This window comes from Lissotriton helveticus, chromosome 5_1 (genome assembly GCF_964261635.1).
Source record: "Lissotriton helveticus chromosome 5_1, aLisHel1.1, whole genome shotgun sequence".
Classification (NCBI taxonomy): domain Eukaryota; kingdom Metazoa; phylum Chordata; class Amphibia; order Caudata; family Salamandridae; genus Lissotriton; species Lissotriton helveticus.
Genome location: NC_136065.1, coordinates 812,951,533 through 812,966,941, shown reverse-complemented (window position 1 = coordinate 812,966,941; position 15,409 = coordinate 812,951,533). Strand labels below are relative to the sequence as shown.

Genomic DNA, 15,409 nt, shown 5'->3' with positions numbered 1-15,409 from the left:
AAGCCGAAAAAAAATGGAGGAAACACAAGACCGAGGAAACAAGAGCGGTCTTCCATCAAGCTCAATCTCAATACTATAAAAACATCAGACAGGCTAGAAAAAACCGTGTTCTGCAACAACTAGCAGAAGCTACTAACTGTCCTAAGGAGCTTTTTAAAATCCTCCAAAATGTTGTCAAACCCGCCGCATGTGAAAGCTCGGAAGAGTTCTCACAGACCCTATGCGACGAGATATCATCCTTCTTTGAGAGTAAAATCAATACCATATATGAAAAAATAGTGGCTGCCAATAATAGTACGAATGGCACTAACAGGATCACACCTCCAAACCTGCCTAAAGATAAAAACAGTGCAAGCCCCATATCACACTTTCCCCTCATTGAAAGTGTTGACCTCCCTCTTCTCATTACTCACATCAAATCAGGGTCTCCAAACGACCTCCTTCCTGCTAAGATGGTTCCCCCCCTGATCCCTCTCCTGGGCCCCTTCATACAGAATGTCATCAATACATCTCTTACAAAAGGACAAGTCCCAGCAGACTGGAAGAGGGCGGTGGTAAACCCAATACGCAAGAAAGCTGCTTCCCCATGGACCGACCTTTCTAACCTGCGTCCTATTTCACTCTTACCATACATCAGTAAGATAGCCGAGAAGCATGTGAACACCTACTTGTCACAACACCTAGAAGCGACGGAGGGCCTGGACTACTCCCAATCTGGTTTCAGGCCAAACCACAGCACCGAATCTGCCCTCCAAACAGTGACCAATAACATCAGAATGGCACTGGATGGGGGCAATTCTATGATTCTGGTGCTGTTGGATCTCTCCGCCGCTTTCGATACGGTGTCTCACAAAGTACTTCTTGAGCGACTAAAAGACGTAGGTCTGGAGGGTATGGCACTGGCATGGATGGAAAGCTTTCTGTCAGGACGCTCTCAAGAGGTTAGGCTGGGCTCCCACAAATCCATCCATAGGGAGCTCAATAAGGGAGTGCCACAGGGCTCTTGCTTAAGCCCTACACTTTTCAACGTGTATGTGGCCCCCCTAGCCAACCTAGCAAGAACGTTTGGGTTTACACCAGTGTCATACGCTGACGACACCCAACTCCTCTTTCCCTTTAAAGAACTGACACCTGCGATAAAAAAATCTTTCGCAGAGGGAATGAGAGCAATATCTGTTTGGATGTCAGCAAACTGTCTCCAATGCAATATAGGAAAAACGGAGGTCATGCTGTTTGGACAAGCAGTAACACATTGGACACCGGACTGGTGGCCCCTGGAATTAGGTCCTGCTCCCAGTCCCAAAAACACAGTGAGAAACTTAGGAGTGTTATTAGACCAAACACTTACCTACAAGGACCACGTAAACCAGGTGGCGAGCACCTGCTTCCGAGCCATCGGAATGCTAAGGAGAGTGTTTCCCTACCTGCCAGACTGCCATAGAAAAACATTAGTGCAGGCATTAGTTATCAGCAGAGTGGATTACTGCAATGGCCTTCTTTTGGGAGCAAATGAAGGGCAGCTAAAAAAACTGCAGGTAATCCAGAACACGGCAGCAAGGATTGTCCTCAACGTCCCCCCCAGGACTCCCTCCCTCCCACTGCTGACCAAACTCCATTGGCTACCAGTGAGGAAGCGAGTGCACTTCAAGACCTTATGCACAATCCACAAAAGTGTGATAGGCAAAGGCCCTAAATATCTGACCAACATCTTCCTGCCATACGCCCCTGGGCGAACCCTGCGCTCTGGTAGCCAGCAGCTTCTGCAGGTGCCTAGAATAAAAAGGGCCAGACAAGGAGGGCGAGCCCTGGCCTATCTTGGACCAAAGCTTTGGAACTCCCTGCCCCTTGAGATGAGATCATTGACCAACCATCTGACCTTTCGTAAGGTCCTAAAAACACACTTATTTCCCCAGTAACTGATCCCCCTTTCTCATTACGCACCATACAACTCTTCACTATCATTCAAGGCTATTCTCACTGGCAAAGCGCGGAGATACCCCTCCGGGGGTCTAGTCTTGCGCTATAGAAGAATATAAAATAAAATAAAATAAAATAAATAAAATAAATACATAAATAACAAGGGCTAAAAATACTCAACTGGTGCTGCTAAAATACGCCTACCCCAATGTACCTAACCTAAGTCTAGTATGCGGGAAGAAGTAAGTGTTGTGTAGCATAGGTTTAGTTTTCTTTGACAAGAATCTATCCAAGATTTCTCTAGGTTCTAATCAACTCCATACCTTAGTTTAGAATGAAGGAGGTCTGGTATCTCAGTCTAAGTACTCGATTTCCCAACACCCCGCAAGGGGAGCTTGGAAACACTGGAGCTGTATTCTCGCCAAGAGAAATGCAGCCTCTCGATCAGTGCGTCAGCTGGAGGGTCGGCTTCCTTCGACACTTGCTGTAGCGAGCTGCGTCGGGCAAGTAGATAGTCAAACTGCCCCGAAACACCGTTCTTGCTAGAGCAAGTGAAGGCATATTTATACCTTGAAGGTGTCAAGTTTGATGTAAAGTCGGGCATAATAACATCCGGGAAGTACCCCTAGGGAATAGTAGTTCTTTGTAAAGTAAATGAGTTCTTGGACAAATCGATATTCAAGCAAGGGAAGGTCCCTGACTGCTTAAGCCGATTTTCCAAGAAATCGTTGTGATGTTTGGTACGGGTGGAAGTAGCCATGCCTGTATTTGGTCTGCATGGGCTATGTCTAAATAAGGGATTGATTCCTATGCCTATATTAGGGCAATGTGAATTGTACCTATATAAGGGTATGAATCGGGAAAATTCACTCGGAGCTGAAAACAAGCCTTTATTCGAGGCTACACCAGCCTCACACAGGTCGTAAATCCAAGATGACCAATTAAACAAAGTTTAAACTTCGAGCAGTCTGATTATTAGCTGGACTGCTTTATTGCAGGCAGAAGTCGGTGTGGTTAAATATAAAAAAACGAAAATGTATTCGTGAGAGTGGCAGCGCGCCTGGTGCTGTAATTACTATGAAATCGATTTCATGTGTCAATCTAGCAGCGTGCAAGTATATCAAGCGCTCGATAGCGCGTAAAAAATGAAAGGGGACACAAGTTTTAGCGCATCCTCGAGCTCAATGAAATCCAGAGTAGTGCAGACTGCAACGGAGGTCAATTAACAAAAAAGGGGAGACAGGCTCCAGCGCATCCTATCACTTAACGAAAATTAGGATTCAGCACGTCCAGGCTGAAAGAAGGGGTAATTCCAGGAATGAAGTCTAAACACAAAAATTGCCTATGGCGGGAAGGAATGAACAGCACACAGCAGCCCATAAACTGAAGGCCATTAACCCGGCACGGACAGGCAGGAAGGGCGTGGTCCTAGCTGGGAAGAAAGCCAAGCACCTGAGAATGGGAGCTGGTTGCCAATATGCTGTAAAAGGTCACCTGACCTATACTAGTGCAGCATGGGAAAGCATACAATGTGGTAGCCATCGCAGTGCATCATGGCAATAGTAGGTCTTTGGTTGTTATTTAGCAGGGAAAGGGTACAAGAAGCCTGACAGTTAACAACATCATGTACAAGGCCTCTTTACAAACTAGGTACCAATGCCATTCTATCTTCATCCACGGGGCAACATAGCTATATACATATCCATAACATCGCTAATCTACAACATACATTGCAAGGCTGCTTTCTATTATATATAATGAGCATCCTGATAGATTAGCAGAGGAGGCACTTTAGCTGACGCAGAGGGACCAAACATGCTGAGACTTCACCACACAGTGGTCTGACACCTCGTAGGGGGTGTCCAGTCCATGACCAAGAGGGGGCCTTCATTCTCTTCACCAGGTAATGGGATTGGACCATCCCTTGGGGGATTCTTGGCTTTACACACATATACACTCTAGGTACAATGAGATTAGGGTTTTCATATAGAAGTGTGAGGTAGCTGGTCTCTAAGCAAATATATCCTGCGGGGGTGCTTGGAATCAGTTTAGCCACCTCAACCAAAGTTTATTTTGTCCAACAAATACACTGGTTTACGGATCAGTGGGAACTATACAATAAGTTGTTGCTTGCAATGCAGTGGTGCTATAATTGGTCACGGAAGGACATATGGTCTTAGTTGGCAAATGCAATGGGACCATCCTCCTCATCATACTTCCAGCCATGCTGCATGGTCACCAACTGCTAGAATACTATGATAATAATATATGCACAGCACTGGGGGTCCGCCTCGACAATATCCACTCTCTCATTTTACTATTTGAGCATGAGCAAGAAAAGAAAGCCTTCTCAACAAACATGCGTAGAATACCTTAACTGTGCATGCAATCTTCACAGTAGAGTACCTTACCTAAAATGGGTTCTCTGAGTCTTAGAAAAATAAAAAGGAAGCTACAGACTAATACAGATAGTTTTGTTGTCAAGTACAGAATATTGAGGTCTCATTTATGAGGTTTTGCCATAGGGAAGCGCAGCAGGCCTTCCTGCTGCGCTTCCCTACGGCAAAAGAAAAGGGCAGGAATGCGCCGTATCTATAAGATACGGTGCATTCTTGTCCTTTTCCCCTGCACCAGAGCACAATGGGCCCGCCTCGGCCAACGCAGGCACCTTTGCACAATGGTGCAAGGGTGTCTGCATTGCGGGGATGATTATTTTTGTACAGGAAGGGAAACCTTTCTGTACAAAAATATTCACAAGAGGCTTTTCCTCTTTCTATGTGTGATGCAGAATGCAGCACAGACAGAAAAAGGAAAAACAAGGTGAAATAAAGATATTTCTCCCTGTTGCACCTCCCTTACGCTTCCCCTGAGGAGGCGTAAGCTTTTGGCACTGCCTCAGATTTACGATTTCTCGTAAACCTGGGGCAGTGTCAAAAGGCCATGGATGTTGCTGGGAACGCCCCCAGCAACACCCATTGCACACCCCTTTAACGCAGAACACTGTGTTAAAGGGACTGATATTTATCAGGCAGCATTAAGCCAAAAAAAGTAGCTTAGTGCTGCCTGATAAATATCACGCAGTCTTCTACTCCACAGAACATCACAAAAAGTGATGTTCCAGTGGCGCAAGGGGCCTCATTTATGAGGCCCCTGATATTTAGAGAAAGTAAGTAATAAAAAGGATAATGCAAGGATACGAAGGATTTAGGAAACAGATCAAAGTGGAGTTGGAATAAAATTAGGAGACAGGCACAGTAAAAAGAACAAAAAATAATTCTAAATGTGGAGCGGTAAAAGAATCAAGATAGGAAAATAATAATAATATTAACAGGAGGACTTACTTGGCCCAGCAGAGCCAGCCGCACTAGTGGAGGCACCTACAGCCCCCTTACCCACCAGAACATCGGTGGTGGTATCATGATCCCTCTGGCCCCTGGATGCTGATGTAAAAATGAATAAAAGAAAAATTTAAAATAATAGTGGTACAGTTAATCTCTCCAAAAATATTTTTACAGGTAGAGGCAAACACCTTAACATTTAAATCAACTTTTATAAATCTGATCTTCTTTCCTATTAGCATTGTGGACATATTCCTTCATTTTTAACTCTACTTCCTAAACCACATTTTGGAAGATTAATAAATTGCAATGAATAATCATTGCTTCTCTTCTCATTCTTGATCTCTCACCCTTTAATGGGTCAACTCACTCTGCATCTTTTTTCAATGCATAGATGCTAATGCATGCATAGTTACTAGTTACTAACTACACATCACTGGAAAATTGCTTGGGGTTGGGAGTTGGGACTGTACGAGCTACAAAAAATAAAGGCACAGAAAATGAGAGAACACGCTAGCTCACTAATACCAAGAACTACCTCTGTTGCAGTGTCAGGACAGAGCAGTCTCTGCATGACTTCTTAAATAAACATCCCAAGCAAGCGTCAACACGTAGGATTAGGTGGTGCAGCAGAGCACCTGTCTACTGTAGGATGATCACATAATATTTTTAACATAAACATAACTTACCTGAGTGTGAGCAGCATGCTTGCTATTGGGGAAAAAATATTAACATAGCTAGAACACAACAAATAAATAATTCGTACTCACCAAGACCTCCAGGCCCAGCAGGTCGAGCAGGTCCTGGTCCCCATTCAGGATGTTCGCTCACTGGTGTGTAAGCTGTTGTTGGGTGTGCTGGATTCCAGAGCAGCGGCAGACATCCCTGTGCACCCTCTCCCAACACTACTCCTGGAGGGCGTATCTGTTACCTGGCCTGTCGCATGCTGCCAGGAGAGAGGGGAGGTAGCGCTGCACATAAAAAACCTTCATGGCGCAGCCTAAAGCAAGGTAGGTGGCTGCGGCTGGTGGTGCTGGTTCAGGGGAAGGGTGCTGCTATTCCCCTGCTCTGCCATGGTGTTGGATAGGGACCGTAGAAGAGAAGAAAGTAGAAGAAAAAAGAAGGAAAAAGAATGAAGGAAAAATAGTAAGAAAGTTAAGCTGTAATGTCTAGAACCACTGTGACATGGTGTTTCCCCAGCGACATTTGCCTCTTCTCCTTTGCTTGCCCTGGTTGAATCTGAAATGACATGTAAAATAGGTTTATTGCAACTACGTTCCAACCACTGACCATCCCATAGCAGCAGAAAACATTTATTACGTGCACATATCACACCAGCTTCATGGTACACTCATAAGGCTTCTAAATTAGCATGAGCCTATGATTGTGGTTATGTGACGGAACCATGCAAATGTTTACCATGCATGACAGTTCCATGCGTTCTGCACTACGCAAGTCTTAACCCTGCACATGCCTTTACCATGCATGCCTTTACAAAAAAATATGCATCGTTAAAGCATGTATGGTATACACATATGCATTGCTAAGACTTTTCAGGTAAGAGCTATCCCTGCCCTCCAACTTGAGACCTAAAACTACCCGCTCCTGAAAACCAACCCTTCCCCTCTTGAGCCCTAAAACCATCTCTGCTCGCCTCAGCCCTAAAAACTACCCACCCTCCCCTAAGCCCTAACATAACATAACAGAACATAACATAACATAACATGTGTATTTGTAAAGCACATGTTTACCCCAACAATGTCTCTTGGCACTGAATAACAGATGTTTGTTGTTACCCAACTCAATGGTACTCATTTTATTGACCTCAGATGGATGAAAGGCTGAGTGGACATGCTGGGATTTGAACCTGTGACCATAACGTCAAACACAGACCCCTGCAGTGGATGCATTAGTCCACTGAATCACCACACCCTAAAAACTACCTCACACACCACTGAGCACTAAAACCTACCTTGCCCCCCTAAGCCCAATTAAGTGTCCGATCCCTGACCCCCACCATGAGCTCTATAAAGGCCCCCAAACCCCTGCCCTGTGATCTAAAACTGCCCCCTTCCTCCTGAATACCAACCCACCCCGAGCCCTAAAAACTTCCCTGCCCCAAGCCCATAAACTACCCCTCCCTCCCCTAAGCCCTAACAAAACCACCCTGACCCATCCCGAGCCCTATAAAAGTCCCTGACCTCCCCAGCACTGGAAATGCCGACCACCAGCACTGAAAATGAGCCTCATCCGTTAAAAACGATCCCTCCAAAACCCAACCCCAGCCCCACTTACCTCACCGCATCCTGCCTCCTCTCCTGATCCTTCCAGCTTCCACCCATTCTAAGCAGCAGCTAGACCGCGCACTGACTTATCCATGCATATGCATGGTTAAGGCATATGCATGGTTAAGGCAAGTTTGGTAGCACTTGCCATGTTGGAACATGCATGGCTCTGCCCACATTGTTCCAACCTTTTCCCTAAGTGTGCATGCTATATAACCTGCAGTTGGTTTTACTTATGTCATAACTACAGACAGCTCGAAAAGCAGTGTTGGACTTGTCTACACTCCATCTTAATGCCCATACTAGGATTGTTGATCACCTTGCATACTTTGGCACCTGTTGTATACCATAGTAAATGATGTTACAAAATAGGATGGATGCAGGCTTTTACATTTAAACAATATTCCTATAAGGCGCAGATTCCAACAGATTGTAATTTTCCTCATAATAGATCATGATGTCATGTAGGTCAAGATATAGACCAATGTACCAAAAATATGTCCTGTGGCAAAAATCATGTGACATGCAAATGCTCATTGCACACTGATGACACTTTTGACTGCAATCATCATCATATGTCCACTACTGGAAAAGTCTAATGAAAGCTGTACTGAAGTAGTTTAGCTATGTATCACATGTAGCATAGAAAAGTTGCCCTGAAGCATTAAGCGCCAAAGTTTTGGGAGATAGACACTCCAAAATCGTATTGCACAAGATGTCATACTGCCATATGAACTTTGCATTCCTACAAGTCAATACACCTTTGAAAGTTGTTGGGTTTCAGGGAATATCAATGACATAAATATGTAGGAACATTGGAGTCCTAATGGGATGGCACATCACAGCACTCTTTGGTATAGCAAACTCTAAGTGGCTTGTAAGGATGTGTGCAGATGACCAACCACGGGGAAGTGCACATTGGGCAACATGTAGGCACTAATGCTATTGGCACCAGTGATGTTTGCACACTCATGTCACTGTTGAATCAAAACTTACCAATGGGACGTCTACACTCACTGCATAAACTGTGCACTGTATACCATGTTGCATGTAGTAGTCCACCATCACATAAGAGCCATTAGTGAGAGAACATCACTCCTTACACAAGGAAGACAAGTGGCCTGTGTGGTACAATTGTCACCCAGAGCAACAAAGAACATGACATGCTTTATCAGGTCACTCAGCCAGGTGTCTGTTCAAGAAAACAATATTGTAGAGGGCTGGGCTCTACTGTGTTCCTGGTCATAAAGCAATATGCACAACACATCAGCATGCACCTACTACCAGGCCTACACAATGACTCTTCTTTTGAGTTGCACATGGGCCACCCCAATATTGACAGGGAAATCCATGCCTGTAACACACAAAGTTGACAATGTTTCATGTATGACTCTGGCCAGGACTCACCCCTTTCTAGCTGCTGTTGGGCCCTAAACTTCCCATCAAGCTCTGGATAGGCCACTGCCAGTAGGTGGGTGATTAGGGGGTCAGGGTCCAATGCATGCCCCGTCCATGTTGGGAGGACTTCCCTAGCTGGTCCTGAACGATCTTCCTGGCGTAGCACCTCAGGTCCTCCCACCTCTTCCTGCAATGGATACTGCACTGGTTAATGTTCCTCAGAGTCCACACCTTCCAGGCGATGGCTCTCCAAATGGCTTTTTTCTGATGGGCATTGACCTGTATGGATGCAATAGATGAAGGAACATATTGTAAATGCAAGTTTTTGGATATCTGTTTGGTTGATACACATTTTGTATATACCTAGCACAAGCATTAATCAATAGTCGACACAATACATTTGTAAATATCACATGCTAAGCACTACAAAAGCATGAATCTACCCTTTTGTTGTTATCTGCTGACTATCCTCAAGACTGGTCATGACCTACACGGACTAAGTCAGCCCTCTAACATTGTACAGCCTAGGGCCATCCTACCTGTACTATGATGTGAGCTACTATGACACACAACACATCATTGAGCAGTACTGAAGGCTAAACTACTTGTACAAGATTGTAAAGAAAACTTTACAGCCAGTGCCCTTGACTTGATGCATACAGTCCATAGAGCCAACTACCATAGCATGGATATCATCCTAAGGCTAAGGTCACAATGAAAGGGCTGGCATGTATGTAACTGAGAGCTTACTCTCTAGGGATGTGTGGACATGTGGACTACTTAATCATATATAATACTACTTCTGATTGAGTTTGTGTGCTATGTACTGCCATCACTAGACACAACATTTGCCATATGTGGCATGTAGCAGGGATGACATTCAACATATCATTGTATGTGTTGCTTCCTTTGATAGAATGTAGCAATACTGGTGAACAACATTTCAAAATATGTTTAGAAGTAACCAACTATCTACACTAGTAATGTGTCTGATGACTTAAGGGAAAAAGACAACAGACCTGTGGGAGTTAGGGGACTGTCATACGTCAAAGACACACATTGGCAATATGGGTCAATGGAAAGAAATATCAGGTCAGGTGGTTACCTCAGTCACATCTCTAAATAATGTACATATGAAGGCAATCAGGTCTGCCATTGTTTATTAAAACTAATTTAGGGAACATCCATGGATCTGCAGGACTACAGGAAGATTATTCTGTGCATCAGATATCTTGCCACAGTAACTCTAACCTAGCTTGGCCCATGGTCAGATTGCCTACAAGTAAGTGTATATCTTTGCTCTCTGCAGGCTAAGCCTACTGATTCCACTTGAACATCACATTTCCACCAATTCAATACATAGGAGGGAATCTTCTGGCCATCAAATACATGACCTCAAGGTTGTATGGCACCCTGATGGGGTCTGTGAGGTATATCTAGCTCCCAGACAACAGCTTTGCAAAGCCTGATGTGGCAATGTGGGCTGAGTGTGATTTGTGGGATTGTACATATGGCACACATCATCCTCAACTGCTTCTTACAGTATACAGATACTGCTCATGCTATAAAGCTTATACCTTTCTCTGCACATATACCATGATCTGAGTTGGTAACATATCATAGGTACCATTCAATGTAGGCATGTATCGATATGTGCATGCAACACAAGTAGGATATTGAGCTGTTCACACATTACAATACTGATGTTCTTGCCATAAAGTACAGTGCCCCATAATCCATTACATGATGTTTCCATGTAGGGACCACGCAAATTCATCAAAAACTAGCATATTTTCAATCTGGAACTCAGAGGCACATTGAAGCTGAACAGAGTAAACATATGTATTTGAAATAGTTACCTGTTCCTCTGGTGAGCCATGAAGGTGGTCATATAGGATAAGGACATCTCCAACCAGGGTCTCCAGCTCTTCTGGGGAGAAGGGAATGGCCCTCTCACCTACTTGGTCTGGCATGATTGCTCCCAGAGGTATCAAACAACAGCTAAAGAGGAGGAGGTGTTAATAGCAGCAGTGTCAGGAGGCAAATGAGTTTTGTTTTCTAACGGTGGTGTACATGTACGTCATTTCTGTGTTCATCAGCATACATGCACACAGCCATTGGAATGTGACTATCACATTCACCAACATTAGCCTAGGGCTGTGTCTGTCATGGATGCAACGGCCCACTGCGTGGTAGACTTCCACCTGCGGCGGTTGTTCCAAAGTCCCAGATGCGAGGTCAGGCCTCCGTCATTTAAGTGGCTGGAACTACAGTATTGGTGACTGTAATGTGCATCACCACCACAACAAATCATGGCTAGCCTGTTTATATTTGAAAAACTCCTTTCCTATGTAATGTCCAGTACAAAAATCATCTGTTATGTGCATTACTGTGAATAAATGCAAAATGTGCTCTGTGCACTGTACACCGCTGTTGGCGGTTTCTGGTCTAAAATGTAATTAAAACCTCAGTTTTATGCAACTTTAACATTTTGAAATTGGTGATGTGCACATTTCAGTTACAGACACATGTAAAGGGCACTTTTGTTATTATTTGTGGATGTTGAAGAGTAGACCATGATAATGTGAATTATATGTAATGCTTTATGAAGAGGTTATGTTATGTCACATGAGTTATGGCTTACTCTTCATATATTTGACTCTGAACATTGTGATTGTGACCAATGTGCAAACTGATGTTCACTCATCACATAGTTATCCTGGGAGAGGGAGGAGACAATAGCCTGCAGGTTAATACCCATTTCCAGACTTTCAGACCATGCAAAAAAGAAATGTGATAAAGAAAGAAATGTTGTTTAAATAAGCAAACAATACAGGATTTCTGTCATCAGTTGGAGCCTGTTCTCCTTCCTCAAATAACTCATAGATCTTTCACACCAATTGTGAAACTTATGTTAGTCTTGCATTTTCTGGCCACAGATTCCTTTCAATTCACCGTGGCTATTTCTGGTGGTGTGTCACAACCAATGCTCAGTTGTGTACTACGAGAAGTCCTTTCAGCAACGATGAGACAGGTTGACAGCTACACCCAGTTCCACAGATGTGAGGATTTATGTTATGTTATGTTATGTTACTGTTTTTTTTTGAGCGCACAGATGCCCCAGCAAAGGGGCGTCCCGGCGCTATAACTGAAAATTTAGCCCCTGTGAACAGTGATTTATATAGATTTGGTTGCATCCCACATGTGGTTGGGTCCATGGATGTTATCCATATTGCCTTAGTACCACTGCAAGCCAGGGAACAAGTGTACCCTAACATGAAGCTCTTCCAGTCTATCAACATGCAAGTTGTCCGCTTACCGGATTTGAAGATATCAAATGTCTGTGCCCAGATTCTAAGATATGCACATGATTTGTTCATATTTCAAAAGAGCACCATACCCCAGCAGATGTCACAACTACTACCATTGAGGGTCTGCCTTGTTTGTAAGTTTGATCTGTCCTACCATTGTATAGGTACCATCAAGTAGTATAATTTGAAAGTGTGTAACTCATTGTTGTACTTCTGTCTGTCTTCCATCTAGGAGACACCAACTATTCATGGTCCTTGGAAACACTGAGAAATCCAACTATGTCAGGGGAAGTGCACTTCCATGGAAAAACATGGCAGCCAGTGGAGCTGGCTTTTGGGCTCCAGAAGTTCAGATTCAGATGTCTAGACATGACTGGGGGAGCCCTCCTCTACTCATAGGTGTGAGAAATCACTGTGGTCTGCTTACACGCTTCACAACATTGACCTGCAATGTAAAATCCTTTATACTGAAGAAGATAAGAACCATGAAGAGCATCTGTGTGAGGGACCTGACATTTCAAAGGATAGTGGTGAAAAGAAAGGAGCTGACTTGCATCAAGATCTCATTGAATTTTTTTTCTAATGAATGTAAGTATGTTTTGCGATATCATGATTTTGAAGGTTATAGCAACTCTTGGTGTGATAATGTGAGGAAGATGTTCATGAAATATACATAGAATATGAAGCTCTGGCAAAATCAGGTGAAAGGTGTTTGTTTTGTCAGTGTACATTTCTTTTACCTTGAATTTTGTCTTTGACTGTGTTCTCTCGAAGTTGTCTATGTGACTTGTGCCATGTGTATGGTTTCATAGCTGTACTCTTTGTTTTTGTCTGTTTTAGATACCTTCATTATGGCATCTTCATTTGGTCATGTTAGACTTGTAAAGTTAGCAGGTATATGATGATGTCAAGATGTATGAAGTGGACATGAATTGATTCTGGGAATTTCTGTCACAGAATTTAGGTGTTCAAAACCTGTACCAAGACAGATTGCACAGTGATACAGTGATTTTCCTGTTGCTGCTGTGCACTCCCTTGTCCTGTCCAGGCAGTGCCCACCGTCCTTCTCTGCCCCAGCGCCAAGAAACTGTATAGTGTACGCTGCGCTTTACAAATGCCTTTCACATCACATCACATCACATCACAGTGATAGGATGGAAGTTCTGAGGTTTCCGTTGGTCTTGTTTTCCTAATGGTATGGTGGTCCTAATGCAATATGTGTACCATCATGTGCTCCAGCCCAATGTTGTGATGGGCCCAAATCAAGCTATTCTGCCTTGACATTGGCTACATTCTCATTGTGTATGAACTGGATATAGCTGTTGATGTGTCTCCTCATTGTACAGCACAGTGCTTGCGGCATATCACTGACTTTTTTTGTGACATTTGACCAGATGCAGCAACACTGCAACAGGCATGTGATAAGAATTGAAACAGGCATGTGATAAGAAATTGTTGTACTGCCATGTGTCTGTTTATTGTTTTAAATGATGCAGGATTCTTTTTGTGAGGTAGGTGATAGGGCTCCAGCTGATGTCAAACCTATTTTAATGTTGCCTAGTCTACAGGTAATTGTCTGATGTGTCCCCTCCTTCCATGTTGTTAAGGCCTTCACCTGCGAATCTGATCACTGACACAGATTATTTGAGACATGTATGATTTGCTATGTTTCTGACATAATGTCAGCCTATGATTGGAACAATGAAATATAGATGTTATGATACCAGAAACTTGTATCTATTTGTTGGTGTGACATGGTTGTGATCCTAAGCTATATATTGTGTATATGCTACATAGCCATGTGTACACAAGTAGCTGGCTTTGGCATTGTAAAGTTCATATGAGAGTTTATATACGTAGCTAGATGTGGGAGATACTGCAGTAGTCAATGATTTTGTGACTACAGCATTTATTGTAGTGACCCATGAGAAAATAAACAATGTGCAAAAATAAACATTGAAAACCAAAAGTGAAGAAATCAGTCAATGTTAATTAAACCATAGTTGTAGATTGCATGTTTAATCTAACTGCCGCACCCATACTGCCTGATTACACAACTTGAACGCTAATGCGGTGTCCGTCTGTTAGAGCGGGCCCGCCTGAAGATTAGCATTCTAGCTGTTGGTTCCTTTGGCTCCCTCCCTCACTTACTATATAAACACGGATGCAGCGACCATGCTGGTGTTTAGTGACTGACATAACGCTGTCAGCGTGTGGTGGGCTCGTGCTTGTTTTATCTTAAAATTTTGAAATGCACTGCTTTTCTGGGCTATTTTAAGTTGTATGTTTAAAATACACTAGGTTAAGGTTAAGGTTAAGGTTAAGAAAGTCTGCCCTTTACCTTGGTCCGACCATTCCGCGGTGCATTTCACCATCACGCTAGCAACTTCAAATAGTGGACGGAGGATCCGACCCCTGACTGACAAACATTGTGCCTGGAAGACAGTCATTAAAACAGACTTTGCATCAGCACTTCATGATAGGCCTGCAATCTCTACTGACGCTAATCAAGCTGCCACAGACTTTCACAACTGGCTAAATAGAGCAGCAAACACGGTTGCACCTGAAATAACTATGCAACCTCGACATAAAAAAGGCTTGTCTCCCTGGTACTCTGCAGATCTTAAACCATCAAAAATTAAGAAAGTCTGCCCTTTACCTTGGTCCGACCATTCTGCGGTGCATTTCACCATCACGCTAGCAACTTCAAATAGTGGACGGAGGATCCGACCCCTGACTGACAAACATTGTGCCTGGAAGACAGTCAGTAAAACGGACTTTGCATCAGCACTCAATGATAGACCTGCAATCTCTACTGACGCTAATCAGGCTGCCACAGACTTTCACAACTGGCTAAATAGAGCAGCAAACACGGTTGCACCTGAAATGACCATGCAACCTCGACATAAAAAAGGCTTGTCTCCCTGGTACTCTGCAGATCTTAAACCATCAAAAATTAAGTGCAGGCAAAAAGAACGTATCTTGAAGTCTCAATATGACACTGCACAAAAGAAAATATACTGTGCTGCCCTTGAAGAATAAAAGGTCGCAATTAAACAGGCCAAAACTGGCTAATTTACACCCAAATTCCAAGAGGCCACAAACTACTCAAAACAACTGTTTTAAACAGTCTACGCATTATTGAAGTGTCCGCGGGACG

At 43.6% G+C, this 15,409-nt stretch overlaps 1 long non-coding RNA gene across 1 annotated transcript in view; it reads left to right on the top strand.

Moving 5' to 3' along the window:
• Positions 1-15,409, top strand: part of LOC144754922 (uncharacterized) — a 186,219-nt gene that overhangs the window by 148,844 nt on the left and 21,966 nt on the right. The window contains exon 2 of the long non-coding RNA XR_013594795.1: positions 12,482-12,837. This is a non-coding gene — a long non-coding RNA (uncharacterized LOC144754922). The remainder of the gene's footprint in view (positions 1-12,481; positions 12,838-15,409) is intronic.